At 37.7% G+C, this 16,114-nt stretch overlaps 1 protein-coding gene across 3 annotated transcripts in view; it reads left to right on the forward strand.

The window, feature by feature from the left end:
* The window catches only part of taok1a (TAO kinase 1a), a 168,011-nt gene that overhangs the window by 4,319 nt on the left and 147,578 nt on the right, over nt 1-16,114 (forward strand). The window contains exon 2 of one of the 3 annotated variants that reach the window (XM_060848314.1): nt 13,948-14,030. The exons of the other annotated variants lie outside the window; for them this stretch is intronic. The gene's annotated coding sequence lies outside the window, so the exon portion shown is untranslated. The remainder of the gene's footprint in view (nt 1-13,947; nt 14,031-16,114) is intronic. 3 annotated transcript variants of the gene reach the window in all.

Here is a 16,114-nt window from a genome sequence, read left to right on the forward strand (position 1 = left end):
AAGTAGGAAGTTATTGAATAGAGGCCATGCATTTATAGGTTTTACAATTAATTAATTTGTTAGTGAGCATTTTAAACTTTAAAAATTCCTTCTAAAATGCAATAACATTTGCAAAGAGATGCCTGACGGATTCTAAAGAGTCACTACTAAATTCTCAACAAAATCTATGTAGTTTGTCATATGAGCGGAATTCTTAAATTTCAGTTCTGTCAAATAATATTACAATTTTTTTTGTTTACTGTTTATTCATGGGGAGGGACGAAAGATCAATCCTCTTTGTTACTACTTCAAAAATCTCAATCAAGTTTGTGAGATTAGATTGGGTTGGGATGTCTGGTTAGCATGGTTGAGTTGGACCGGAGGGTATGTTTCTGTGCTGTTTGTGGGCGGCACGGTGGCACAGTGGTTAGCACTGCTGCCTCACAGCGCCAGAGACCCGGGTTCATTTCCCGTCTCAGGTGACTGTGTGACGTTTGCACATTCTCCCAGTGTCTGCATGGGTTTCCTCTGGGTGCTCTAGTTTTCTCCCACAGTCCAAAGATGTGCAGGTCAGGTGAATTGGCCATGCTAAATTGCCCGTAGTGTTAGATGAAAGGGTAAATGTAGGGGTATGGGTGGGTTGCGCTTCAGCGGGTTGGTGTTGACTTGTTGGGCCGAAGGGCCTGTTTCCACACTGTAAGTAATCTAATCTAATCTAATCTCTGACTCTGTGACTCTATAACTCGAAAATCTGAGTGCAAATTAGCATAGACTTACTAGACAAGACCTCTATACTTTATACTGGATTATTGGAAATGTATCCTGGTGTGTCAGAAGAGTGAAAGCAAGCACTGATATCTGTTGACTGAATTGTATCTTTTTTGAGAGGCTTATTAGCAATTTTAGCTATCTATATCAGTTTGCATATATCGGGGTGCAATTTTTAAAATTACTGTTACAACAGTCCTTTGAATTGCTGTTTTGAGATTCTGGAGGCTTAATTTTAAGCTTTGTAACTAAGATGTTGCAGAGATCTCAAATTACCTTTGCTAATTGTAGAAGTAGCATTTGAATTAAAGCGCGTGTTAAAAAAATTCTCAAAGCACATGTTGTTTATCAAAAAATAACTTTGACCTTGACCAATAAGTTTCTCACTTTCATTTTTGAAAATTTCACTGCATTATTTCATGTAAAGTTGACATTTTCTATGAAGGAAAGATGCATTTCCGCAGAGAATATTCTGCTGATTCAAATTTACTGATCCAGATGGAGAAGGGTTTATTAAAAATTATTTTGTGGTATTCTAGATTTTTGCCTTCAGTATTCTGATTTTTTTTTTAAAAAAGTTAAATTTTTTTACTTTTTTCCCTTTTTTTAAGATTGCGTAACTCTTCTTTGGTTTACAAATACAATCTACAATCAATTAATTTGTTGATCACAAGTTGGCAACTCCACATCAATTGTGTAAACTGTACATGGTTGAAGGTGAAAGTTTAATTCTCAAGATGAGGATGTCTGGTTTTAGGAGTAACAACTTGAGCTGCTGTATTTGTTTCAGCTGTTGCTATTTAGGAAGGGACAAAACAAAGTCAGCCAAGACTTGTACTCCCTGCTGTGCTTTAGTTGTTGCTGGAAGATATGCATTTGGGGTGTTTGATTAGATATAATCAGGGTTGATAATGCACTTCACTTGCCAACATACTCGCACATGGAGAATGATTTAGCGTACCGTTGCTTTTGAATTGTACACTAGCAAAGGATTGTCTTTTCAGGGTGAGAAGAGGGAAAAGAAACATTTGTTCTGTGGACAGGATTTCTTTTTGATGAGGGAGGTGGTCAAATTTAAGGTAAATTTTGTGGCAATTTTTACTTGAAACACTTTTATGTATCTTTGGCTGAATAGATTTTAATGCAACTCTTGGTTGTCAAGTCTCCAAAATGTGAGATTGTTGCTCTTAAGCATTTTTCATATCATGTTTTAGTTCTGATTCTGATCACATTGCAAGGTTTGTGAAGGTTTGTAGCTCAGGTTGAGGTTTAGGGGGTAGGTTTGCTCGCTGAGCTGTAGGTTTGATATCCAGACGTTTCATTACCTGGCAAGGTAACATTATCATTGGCGACCTCCAAGTGAAGCTGTTGTCTCTTTCTTTCTATTTATATCTTTCTCCTGGATGGGGTTCCTGGAGTTTGTGGTGATGTCATTTCCTGTTCATTTTCTGAGGGTTTGATAGATGGCATCTAGATCTATGTGTTTGTTTATGGTGTTGTAGTTGGAGTGCCAGGCCTCTAGGAATTCTCTGGCATGTCTTTGCTTAGCCTGTCCCAGGAGGTTTTTTTCATCCATGTGTAGGGCTACAAGGGAGAATCACCTATACAACATATTCATGAAGAACGGATACTAAAAAAAATGCGCAGATTCTTCGAGCAAACCATGACAAGCAGACCAAACACAGCCAGAAACCCTAACCACCTTACCATATATCAAAGAAGTTTCAGAAATGACAGCCAGACTAATAAGACCCCTTGGAATTCTAGTAGCACACCAATCCACCAACACACTCAAACAAAAGCTAACAAACTTAAAAGACTCAGTACAACCCATGGACAAAACTAACATCATCTATGAAATTCCATGCAGGGACTGCCACAAACACTATGTAGGACAAACTGGAAGAAAGGTAGCCACCAGGATACACGAACACCAGCTACATAAAAAGACATGACCCTCTCTCCCTCGTAGCCCTACACATGGATGAAAAAAAACACCATTTCAACTAGGACAACACATCTATCCTGGGACAGGCTAAGCAAAGACATGCCAGAGAATTCCTAGAGGTTTAAAGTCTGGTTGAAGATTTGTAGCTCGGGTGTCCGTTGTTGTGGTTCTGTTCGCCGAGCTGGAAGTTTTTGCTGCAAACGTTTCGTTCCCTGGCTAGGGAACATCATCAGTGCTATTGTAGCCTCCTGTGAAGCGCTGCTTTGATGTTTCTTCCGGTATTTACCATGCAAGGACTGCACAAAACACTATATAGGACAAACAGGAAGACAGCTAACAATCCGCATCCATGAACATCAGCTAGCCACAAAACGACACGACCAGCTATCCCTCGTAGCCATACACTCAGACAACCAGGAACATGAATTTGACTGGGAAAACACTACCATCATAGGACAAGCCAGACAGAGAACAGCCAGGGAATTCCTAGAGGCATAGCATTCATCCACAAACTCCATTAACAGACACATAGACCTGGACCCCATATACAAACCACTACAGCTGAAACTGACACCCGGAAACGGCAAGAACATCCATCAACAGACACATCGACCTGGACCCCACATACAAACTACTACAGCTGAAACTGACACCCGGAAGCGGCAAGAACAAACCACTATAAATACCGGAAGAAACATCAAAGCAGCGCTTCACAGGAGGCTCCAATAGCACTGATGATGTTCCCTAGCCAGGGAATGAAACGTTTGCAGCAAAAACTTCCAGCTCGGCGAACAGAACCACAACAATTCCTAGAGGCCTGGCACTCCAACCACAATGCCATAAACAAACACATAGATCTAGATGCTATCTATCAACCCCTCAGAAAACGAGCAGGAAATGACATCACCACAAACCCCAGGAACCCCATCCAGGAGAAAGATATAAATTGAAAGCAGGAGACAACAGCTTCCTTTCACTTGGAGGTCGCCACTGATGATGTTACCTAGCCAGGTAATGAAACATCTGGGTATCAAACTTACAGCTCAGTGAGCAAACATACACCCTAAATCTGATCACACTGTTTCCATTTTGACTGTTTTGGTTATTTGATATTGTTTCTAGACTTTTTTTTTAAACAACCCTACTCTTGTACTTTTTCTGTTTTGCGGAATGCTACAATTTAGATGTTTTTAGTTAATACAAACATTTTGACTATGTTTTGTAGAAGGCATTTTATGATGCTTGGGTCTTTGTATTACAGTAGGTCTGAACAAGGAAAAGACTTCAGTATTATTGTTTGGCACAATGTATATTCAAGTTAAAAATGACATGACAGCACAATTTAACATTAAGTTGTATTTGATTTAACTAAATGTCACGCTGACTGGGGCAACACACATTCTATGACGGGCGAAACAAACACACGCATGAGAGTTCTTAGAAGCATGGCATTCTAACTAGACTCCATTAATAATCACATCAATTTAGATCTCATCTACCTTCCCTTGAAAAGAAAAATAATCAAAATGACATCATCCACCTTAAGAAACTAAGACCTATAAATAGAGAGGTGGGCATACCACCCGCGCTTCACCGTAGACACTCACTGATGATGTTACCTAGTATGGTGACGAAATGTCTGAAAACAAACCTTCAAGCTCAGTGAGCTAACATACTTACCATCAAGCTGAGCTACAAATCTTCTCAAATTGCTGAGCAGAATTTTTAAAAAGGTTTTTAACTCACTCTGGGCCTTTACTTGCCCAGATCGATAAGTTTGCCTTGAAAGTTGGACCAGATTATAAATTATTGAGGCTTCAAAGTTGATCAATATTGGGTTTGATGTTGTTTTCTGTGCTGATTGCCAAACTAGAAATAGGCAAAGTTAGTAGTTAGCTGATAAATAGTATAAAAAGAAAATATTAAAGTGACAACTAATGTTAAGCTTGTTTGTAAATCTAGTTATATACGTCTTGAATTTTAGCAGAAACACAAAGGTTCAGCTTTCTGATTAGTTTGTTTCTACTGTGAAGTTATTCTGTTTTCATTGCAGACACAATTTCACTTCCTTTCAACTACTATGTTTTTCACTAATAACACAACAGTGATAGAAAAAAAATGAAAAATTACTAACATAACTAAATCCAATACCCAAGTCTTTCTGTAGTGAATAGCATTACAGGATTTGGATAGGAAGTACATTGAGTAGTATTAAATCTGCAAAGGAATTAACAATAAAGCTGAGCATTCCTTTTTCAAAAGGATAGGATAGATTGCTGAAGAAAAGGTATGTAGTGATAAGGACATTGAGATTAAAAAAAGGAACTTGCTCAATAAGATAACAGCTGTTGCTGGGTGGGTTATGAACGAGTATAGATCGGATTGAATAGTCTATTTTATATTATCATTTCTAAATGGCATATCAGCTGTTTGCCTTGCAACCCTCCAGATACCAAATGTGCTACTACTTTACTTAGGACTCCAGGAACAATTTTTGGGCTCTTCACTCCTTTGGGCATTTAAACTTTGCCTTAACTTTGTGCATCACTTTACCCTTGGGTGTTAACTTATTTAGCCATGATGCTGAATATGCACTGATGAAACCCTCTAAATTGCTTCAGTATGCTCATATCCTTACCTACTTTAGCAGGGGCATTCTTCCTAAATCTTTGGGTTTCTGCTTCTCTTGTGTCCGCTTGGCTCAGCGATAGGCATTTTACCTGAGTCAGAAGCTTTTGGATTCAGTCTCCATTCAGGACATGAGAACATAATGTATGCTAATATTTAATTGAATTCTTGAAAGTGAAATTGACTTTCTTAGGAGATGTTAAACCAATGCTCCATTTCCCATTTTGGTGGATGTGTACTCACCTGTGGGACTTTATGGATTGCTGAACTCACAAGGGGAAGCCATCTTCTAGGGTGGAGTTTTAAAGTTTCCACCTAAGTTTAATGCAAAAGAAAAGTGCAGTGCATAGAAACAAAAAAGAGAAAGTCATTCATTCTGTTAATGGGCAGTTTTCTCAGTCCCAAAATAAAGTTTATTACTTTGTCAGAAATTAAAGCTCTGATTATGCTAGTGCAAAAGTTCCATTGATATATTTTAACAAAATGGCCAGAAATTCATAGTTCCTCGAAAGTGGAGACGCATATAGATAGAATAGTGAAGGTGGTGTTTGGTATACTTCCCTTAATTAATCAGATCATTGAGTATCAGAGTTGGGAGTCATATTGCGACTGTACAGGACGTTATTGATTAGGCCACTTTTGGAATATTGTGTGAAGTTCTAGTCTCCCTCCTATTGGAAAGATGGTGTGAAACTTGCAAGAGTTCAGAAAAGATTTACAAGGATGTTGCCAGGGTTGGAGGATTTGAACTATAAGGAGAGGATGGATAGATTGGGGCTGTTTTCCCTGGAGCCTCGGAGGCTGATGGGTGACCTTATAGAGATTTATAAAATGATGAGGGATGTGGATAGGGTAAATAGACAAACACGACTTTTCCCTGGGGTGGGGGAGTCCAGAACTAGAGGGTATAGGTTTAGGGTGAGAGGGGAAAGATTTAAAAGGGACCTATAGAGCAATTTTTCATGCAGAGGGTGGTGCGTATTTGGAATGAGCTGCCAGAGGGTGTGGTGGAGGCTAGGACAATCACAACATTTAAAAGGCATTTAGATGAGTATATGAACAGGGAGGCTTTAGAGGAATATGGGCCCAATGCTGGCAAATGGGATGAGATTAGGTTAGGATATTTGGTCAGCATGGAAGAGTTGGACTTAAGGGTCTTGATTCCGTGCTGTACATCTCTATGACTCTAAATATTGACAAAAGTTCTGATCTACTGCCAAACATCAGCAAAAACAGATTAATTTGTTCACTTGCTTCATCGTGTTTGAGAGACCTGTGATGCTGGTACACTTATGAATGGTAACTTCACCTCTGAAAAAGTCTTGGTTGACTGTGCAGTACTTTGGAATATTCTTTTGCTGTGAAGAGAACTAAGAAATGCAAGTTCTGTATCTTTGTTAAAATTCTTATTGAAATCTATCTTTTCAACCTATTTTTTGCACATCCCCAATAGTTTCTCCAAAGTGCCACAAGCTTTGCATTTATACATTAACTTTCATGTAAAATATGAACTACTTGAATTTTGTTTGCAAACAATGTAAAGTTTGACCACGTTCCTGATGTTTTATATTTAACTGTTACGGCACACACTTTTTGAAAGGCCCTATGTAACTGACTTAAGCTACTTAAACAATCTTCGTCAACCTTTATTGAATTAGAATCTGAGATGTATAGCGCAGAAACAGACCTGTCGGTCCAACTCATCCATGCTGACCAGAAATCCTAAACTAATCTAGTCCCATTTGCCAGCACTTCACCCATATCCCTCTCAACCCTTTCTATTCATATACCCATTCAGATGCCTTTTAAATGTTGTAATTGTACCAGCCTCCTCCACATCCTCTGGCAACTCATTGCATACACGCACCACCCTCATGCTTGAAGAAGTTGCCCCTTGGGTCCCTTTTTATATTTTCCCCCCCTCACCCTAAACTTATGCCCTCTAGTTCTGGGCTCGCTCACCCCAGGGTAAATACGCAAGGTCTTTTCCCTATCTGTAGTCCTCATGATTTTATAAATCTTCATCAAGTCACCCCTCAGCTTCCAACACTCTAGGGAAAACAGCCCCAGCCTATTCACCTCTCCCTATAGTTCAAACCCTTCAACCCTGCCAACATCCTTATAAATCTTTTCTGAATCCTTTCAAGCTCACACTATCTTTCCAATAGGAGAGAAACCCGAATTGCATACAGTATTCCAAAAGTGGCCTAACCAATGTCCTGAAAGGCCGCAACATGATTTCCAAACTCATATACTTGATGCTTTGACCAGTAAAGGTAAGCATACCAAACGCCATCTTCACTATCCTATCTATCTGTGACTCCACTTTCACTTGCGCTCCAAGGTCTCTTCGTACAGCAAAACTCCCCAGCAAGACAGTTGTGCTAGTATTGAGGTACAAATAAAATTGTGAAATTGATAAAAGTGGCAAATCTTTTGAAAAACAAGACAAAGCTAATTAAGCTGTACATTTTTCATAGTGTATGAATTTAGCTTTTGGATTGGATGGGCATTGAAACTTGAAGTTCTACAGGGTAGGGTGAGGGAACTGATTTGCTCTGCAGAGTCAATGTGGACTCTGGGCTGCTTAGACTCTTTTCTTGTGGCATAAATAACTTTTAAAAGTTGATTATTTTGAGTGTTTCTTGACCAAGATATATGTTACGGTTAATGTTGAAAGACTTGTTTATCTATTTTCACAGTCCAGGGAATATTTGTATATAGTAAACAATCATCCACAAGCAACAAAAAAACTCAATTCCTGGTTGGTGTGCCGGGTGTCCTGTAATCATGAAACTGACCATCAATAAGTTCATACTGATGTTTCAGTGTAATAGGACTATACGTCATCCATTTTGGGGAATGTGGGAGGTGACCGTTTTGTGTGTTTGCACGGTATTACAAATAATATTACTGTATATGCTAATTATTTATTCAAGGTCATGCATGCTTCAGTGTTACAGAAAATAATATCTACTTTGTAAATCTTTTTAAACATACTCTTTTACAATGAAATCAAGCCATGCTGTTGTAACAAGGTATGATGCAGCAGCCTCGACGGTACTTGATAAAATAGTTAACAATTCACCAGTGTAGAATACTACTTTCTTCAGTACCAAAGTGTGTGGTATTGATTTAGATAGCCTTGATTATATCTCATTTAAAGCTCTGGAAGAGTTGTCATTTTCAGTTGAGAATATAATCCTCCTCATACTTATTATTACCAACTGCATTACATGCCAAAGATGATTTTGTAATCTCTCCTCCCAGACAAAAAAGTTGTCATTTTTGGTTGGTTAATATTCTAGAACTGGTCCTGGTGTATTAAATCCATGTTTTCAAATGTAAGCTTAGCTTTGACACTAAATTTACTAGTCACTCGATAAAACAATGCTGGCAGTATAAGTATGGTTTATCTTCCTTTAAACCTACAATTTGTGTGACAGCATCTGAGTTGAGATATTCTTGATTGGTCAGTGTCCATGTGTCAAGCTGGATTGAAGTTTTGTTTTCTTTTAGCAATGTCTTTTTTCCCCCCCAAGAAGCTTCAGCTTTATACCAGAGTTTATGGATGATGTGCATGCACATTTAGCTACATTGCTGGAGTTGTTGCACTTTGCCTTTTTGTCTTTTGCAGTCAAGATAAAATAATTGTATTGTCATTAACTTGGTAAAATTATAGAATATAGAATTTTTAACAGACTATATTAATTTGTTTCAAAGTTTCAAAATTTCCAACATCACAGTCTAGTGTTTGTAATACTTGCTGATTAGGCTGGAAGGATCACAATTAGAGCCAGCAACAGCTGCAAAGCAGAAAAATTCAATTGAAACTATTTACAAATTTTTTACACTTAGAATTCCATTGGGAGTTTTTTTGGTACACTTTTTGTTTTTGAAAGCCATTGGTGCAAGTAATTAAATGACCACTGACTGCATGTTAACATTCTCATTCACGCAAAAAAGCAGAATCTAGTGTAGGATATAGTGGCTAACTGATAACAATGAAATCAGATCATTGTGAGCAAATAGATGATTTGTAATTTGCCAAATGTTCAACTTTATATCAGTACTCTTGCATTTGCTGAGTATAGTTGTCAAAAGCAATTCTTTATGCAGGAGAAAGATTTTTTTTCCCAAAAATTCTTGTGAAATAAAATAAATAAAACACTTTAACAGATTTGCTTCATCAAATGATGAGACAAACATTTGTAAAGGTTTTTTAAATATATTCATCAAAATGTTAATTAATTAGGAATATTTTGATGTCTGCTCTAGTGCCTATTAAGTATAGCCACCTGTGTTTGCGTGACTGTCATTTTAGACAACGATACCTGAATATATATACCTAAAGTATGTTTCACATTCTCCGCTAATTTAGCTGGAATTTGCAAAGGCACCATTTGTGGTTCTATTTTTTATCATTGGGCTGCAAGAAAGAGAATTGCCATGCTTATTGCTCACTAGTAAGACCTTTATTAGTAAGTGTGATTGCATGGTTTTTGAATAAGTTGCTTCTTGATATTTTCTACATTCAAGTTGCATGCTGATTCTTAAACTATTCAGTTTCACATAAATCTGTGTTACAAAAGTATTAGGGGCCTTTAATTTTTTTGATAGAGAAATCCGAGCACCCAGTAATTAACTTAGTGAAGTATGACACACATGTTTGGTTTTTTTAATAAAAAAACAAAAACAATAGTTGAACAAAGTAAATACTATAGCTTATAGTATAATTTATAATTCTGTAAACTCAGTTCTACATTTTACTTCCTTTCAAGAGTAGGCTTTGTCTTATGAAATCTTAAAGGTCCCTCCACTTTTACTGGCACCAGTCCAAAAGATATGCCACAGACATCGGAATTTATTTTAATTTTGGTATTCCCAGTTGGATACTATCCCTACTGGTATAAATTACACACAGAAAATTACATTAACTTTTGGCTAAGCCCTCCTCCAGTTTTCTTTAAAGGTGTCGTACTGTTTATTCTTAGTTTGCCTTGATGGCTTTGACACAGCTCTTACAAAGGTAACTATTGAAATTGACTGCTATCTAGTATAAGACTGAGAATCGCTATTGATTCCTCGCACTAACTGCAAGCCAGAGCAAATCTTCTAGCTACTCTTCCCTCCTGAAATCCAAATTGAAATGCCTGTTTTTGTCTGCAAATACAAATGGATAAACTAACTGGAAGCACCTTCTAACAAAGGTTCACTTTGAATTCCTGCCAAGCTTGTTGATGGAATATTTATTAAAATTGTTCTTAACTATCAATTCTGGTATTGCAAGACAAATGTAGGTCAGTTTTTGTGCTTAAATCTAGATTATTTAGAACTGTATTTGCATCGCAGGTATTTTTTGGTTTCTCAAGCCGATGCTCCCTTTATTTGCAGTTAAAATTTTAAGGAACAAATTTCAAAAACCTGAGTAATAAATTTAGTTTTTTTGCTACACTCAATGAGGTAATGAAGGACTGTATGCACTTGTGGAACTTATTTCTGGCAAAATCTAGGATCTTCAGCTGAGAATGGAAATGGCAAACTGTAGTCAGGGTGGCTGGAGATTTTTGGGGAGAATGGTATGAGGAGGACTATTGTATCTCTATTCTCTAAGATTTGAACAATTGCTTAACTGTTTGATGAGAAAGGAACAATTATTTGTCACAGAAAATGGGCAAATGTCCTTAAGGGATGACTAATTCAGTGACATGGCATTGTACTGACCATAATACCATTAAAAAAATTGATAGTCACATTATCTTTTTCATTGTATTATTACAGATTACAGTAAAATCAGTGGGTCTGTCATCAGAATGTCAGTGACGTATGATAATCAGTGATGATTAAGGTGGTGTTTCATGTGTATTCATCTATGAATAGTCATAACTGTTTTTGGAATTGGGAGGCGAACTAATTCACATGGTCAAACATATTGTCTGTCAACAAACCAAAGTTGCTCTTTCTGGTATGATGGCATGTCACTGTTTAAAGCTATGGAAGTGAAGCAACACTGGTTCCAAACCTTGCTGTAATTAAGCTTTGATTTTGATTATATTACTCGTTTTTCTGTAGCTGCTGAATCTGATTGGGATATGGTTTCATGATACGGACACTTTTCTATTATCTTTCCCGACTGAAGATTATTCATGCTTAAACTCATTCCATGACTTTTGGCAGCTGGTTTGACTGTATAAAACAACAGAATCAATCTTCATCTGTCTTTATTTTTGCTTATTAAAACTGAATATGAACCTTGGTTACATTCACTATTTTCCAATCTAAAGAACATTCCCTGAATCTAGGGAGCTTCAGAAGATTAAAACCAGTATATCAACTATCCAATTAACCACTTCTTTTAAAACTGTGGATGAAGTTTGTGCTGACTTGTTCTGCTTGTCCTTCCAAAGTTTGCTCAGTATCACTTCCTCAATGGTTTTAACTTTCTTGATGTCCTCCTTTCCTTCCAAGTCTTCTGTAGTAGAGTTTAGAACAAATTCCTTGATGGTGTAAAAAGGTAGCAAAAGCACCTTGTTCCACCAACTCCCTTACTCACCCAATTCTCAGCTCCTTTTTTCAAAGTTGCATTCAGAGATCGCTGTTTATATGCTTTGAAACTAAAATTAGCTCAGCCCAAAGTAGAAAAAATTTTACTCTGATTTCTTTACTTAACTTTAGAATCTTAGAATCCCTAGTGTTGAAAGAGGCCATTTGGTCAATCGAGTCTGCACCAACTCTCTGAAGAGCACCCCACCCCCACCCCTGTCCCTGTAACCCCATAGGTGCTCTCAACTTGAGAGCTCAAACTTGTTCAAGTCTGGATGAAATTTAAACTTAACAGTACCTTACAATAAAAAAATTAAACATGAAATATATGCAATTAGATTTTTAGGAGGAGATTTAAGAATTCCCTTACTCACCTACTTTGTGCCTGAACTATGTTTCCATAATCTTTAACAGTGGTTTAAAAATTATTTTGCCTGAAGCTGATCCTATCCACAAAGTTGGTCGCTCTCCAGATCAACGTGATGCCATTTGAAGAGGCTCTTCAAATTATTGAGACGCTTTGGAATATCTCTGTTCTGGAGGGTCAGTAAGCAGATAAGGTCTACCCATTTTAACAGTCCTCCAGTGAGAAGTGCTTGTATGTCAGGATGTCGTTAATACAATGAACGTACAAATTTGGCCATTTTGATCTACCCACTAACTTTAATGAGTTGTGTGTTATGTCAGAATGTATAACCTGCAAATTCAGCTGAGGTTGATCTTGTACTGTGAGCTAATGAGCTTGTGATGAGCATGATATATATTTGAGCTAATATTTAAAATGTTCTTTCACTTTTATTTATATGGTGGACTTGGCCTCATATGATTAAATAAGTCAGCTGTTTGCAGTCAGAAATCCAGAAGAAGATTCTTAACATGATTATTGTAATCAGGCAGCAGTATCTTTTGAGGTATTTGTAGCTGAGACTTGTAAGGTGTGCATTGCGCTAAAGACTTGATTAATGAGTTTCAGACAGGTTCTCACTGACCCACTTCTAATTTGATTTGGTTTCCTTGTACTTTGAACTTATAGTTTTGCAGTGATGCAGTGCTGCATAGTTAGCTCTTCTTCATGGCATAAATTTGACTTGACTGAAGTTCATGCTCCTATTACTTGAATTGTGCAGTTTTGTTGAAAGATTTGCATTGTTAGACAAGTGACTTACTTGATGAAAGGATGCAAGGTTCTTATTTGATTAGAAACTGTACAAGATTTCATGTATATGGGAAATTTAAGTGATTATGCTAATTTATTAGACACATACCTTTGAATGTTGTGTCAAATTGCTTGACCTTTGTTCCCAATCAGTTGTTTCTATCATTGCTTCCAAATTTTATTTCATCTTCAACGAACACTAAATTAACTTCAAGCTCTAAAGTAACATAGGCTAAGAAATGTTGATTTATCTATAAATTTACACATGCAAGTGCAGTAGATGTTCGTCTGAAATATCCAAATGCAATAGCCAACACAACATATTGAAGTTTCAATAAATGGAAGGCTCTGAATTATTTTTATTGCTCAATGAGTAAAAGAAACATTTATGTTGAGTTTTTTTACTACTTTCTGTAGAGATTTTCCTTTATTCTCAAGGTTCAACATGAACTGGAAAATTGGAGTTTTCTAGGGTGTGGATGCACAGCTGCATTTCATTTGTATCTTCTGTCTTACTATGGAACCACATTTCTAACCCTTTCCCTGGGGTAGAGAAACAAGCAATAACCTTTTGGCCTGTGAAGCACAAGAATGGACAGATTTCACTTGTGCAAGCTTTTGAACCTGGGCTTTAGGATGTAAGTTTTACATTCTTCTTTACCAAATCAGGGATTCCTAATTGTTTGAATTAAAATTTTTCAGATGTATTCACTACAGGATTAATTCAACTTAAAAAGTATTGAATCAGAAGCTGACAACATAAAATCTTATTGCTACAACTGCAGAATGATGCTAATTGGATGAAGACTTCATCCAAAAAGGGAGCATTAATCAGTTTTGATATGAACCTTCAAACTTCTATCACTTTCATTTGGGCCATCTCTGACTCTTCCCCTCCTTAACTTGTCTTTCTCTCCATTTTCAGGGCTAAGCTGTCTACTATCATGCATTGGAAATACACCAACTCCCACAACTATCTTGACTACAATTCCTTACATCCTGCTTTCCGTAAGGACTTCATTTCATTCTCTCAGTCTGTTTCAGAAATAGAGAAAATAGGAGCAGGAGTGCATTTGGTAATTCTTTCCTCTTTTAAATGTTACAACCTTGCTAGAAATGCTGGTATTTTATAGTACAAAGGCTATTATTTATAAGAGAGCTTTAATGGTGAGCGGTGGCAATTTTTTCAACCTGGGAGAAGGGAGCAGTGCAGCAAAAGGTCCACATGCACTTCCAGCAGAGGTCAATGGGTATGTTCTGTAAAAGTCTTTTCCCATGTCGAAAGTAGATATATGAACCCTGCCAAACCACAAGTGTAATTCATTGCCTATGACTGCACTGTAATAAGAGAAACCATAAATTCTCATTATAGCGCACACCTAATTATAACATATTTATATAATATTTCTGGTTATAGTCATTTAGGTTTTGTGATGTTGAAGATTAAAGAGAAATTTCAAATTTATTGAAATTTTGGTTAAAAATTATTTAATGTGAAACATGAGAAACCAATTGATTCTAGTTCATAAGGTCATGGCCTTGTTAGAGTCAAGGGCCTGTCTTTATTGCCATCCCTAATTTCTCTGTAGAACGTGGTGGTGAGCTGCCTCCTTGAACCACTGCAGTCCGAATGGCACAGTGATGCTTACAATTCTTTTAAGAGGGAATTCCTGGATTTTCACCCCACAACAGTATAGGAATGGTGATCATAATTCCAGTGAGGATGATATATAACTTAGAGGGTACCTTGCAGATGTTGATGTTCCCATATATCGGTTGCTCCTCTTCTAGATTTTGAAATGTGCTTTCCAGAGTGTTATTGCAGTGCATCTTGTAGATGATACACTTTGCTGTCAGTACATATCAGTGGTGAAGGGAGTAAATATTGGAGGTGGTGGATGGGGTGCCAAACAAGCAGACTGCTTTTGTCCTAAATGCTTTCAAGCTTTGAGAGCATTGTTGGAGCTGCATCAATCCAGGCAAGTGGAAAGAATTCCAACACACTGTCTTGATTTATGCCTTGTAGATGCTGGAGCAGCATTACAGGAAACAAGAGATCATAGGTGCAGAATTCTCAGCTTCTGATCTGGTTTTGTAGGTACAGCATGTATATGGTGAGTCCAGTTTAGTTTCTGATAAGTGGTACTATCTCAGGATGTTGATAGTGGAGAATTCATTAAAGGTCAAAAAGCACTGGTTAGATTCTCTTGTTGGAAATGCCATTGCCAGGAATTTGTGTTGCGGACACATCAGTTCAAGGCTGAATGTTGACCAGGTCTTGCCTCAAATGGGCAGGGACTGCTTCAATATCTGAGTACCACCAAATGTTCTGAGCAAGCACCTCCATTTCTATCGTTATCGTAATGGGAAAGTCATTGATTCAGCTGAAGGCAGTTGGGCCTTGAGGAGCTTTTGCATTGAAGTCCCGGAGCAGGAATGCTTCATCTCCAATAATGAAACCATCTTCCTGATAGATGAAGGAAGGGCTGTAGATATCATATACATGGATTTTAGTAAGGCATTTGATAAGTTTCCCCATGGTAAACTAATGGAGAAAGTGAAGTCACATGGTGTGCAAAATGGTTGAGCAACAGGAGACGGTAGTAGTTGAAGGGAGTTTCTCGAAATGGAGAATGGTGACCAGTGGTGTACCACCGGGATCAGTGCTGGGGCCACTGCTGTTTGTGACATACATAAGTGATCTGGACGAGGGCATTGATGGTCTGATCAGTAAGTTTGCAGATGACACGAAGATTGGTGGAGTAGCAGAAAGAATAGGGGACTGTCAAAGAATACAGGAGAATATAGACAAACTGGAGAGTTAGGCGGAGAAGTGACAGATGGAGTTCAATCCAGAGAAATGTGAGTTGATGCATTTTGGAAAATCTAATGCTAGAGCGAACTATACTGTAAATGGAAGAGCATTGGGAAAAGTTGACGAGCAGTGAAATCTGGGAGTTCAGGTCCATTGTACCCTGAAGGTGGCTGTGCAGGTGGATAGAGTGGTCAAGAAGGCATATGGTATGCTTGCCTTCATCGGACGGGGTACTGAGTATAAGAACTGGCAGGTCATGTTAAAGTCATACAAGACT

The sequence above is a fragment of the Hemiscyllium ocellatum genome, chromosome 31, assembly GCF_020745735.1.
Source record: "Hemiscyllium ocellatum isolate sHemOce1 chromosome 31, sHemOce1.pat.X.cur, whole genome shotgun sequence".
Taxonomy (NCBI): Eukaryota; Metazoa; Chordata; class Chondrichthyes; order Orectolobiformes; family Hemiscylliidae; genus Hemiscyllium; species Hemiscyllium ocellatum.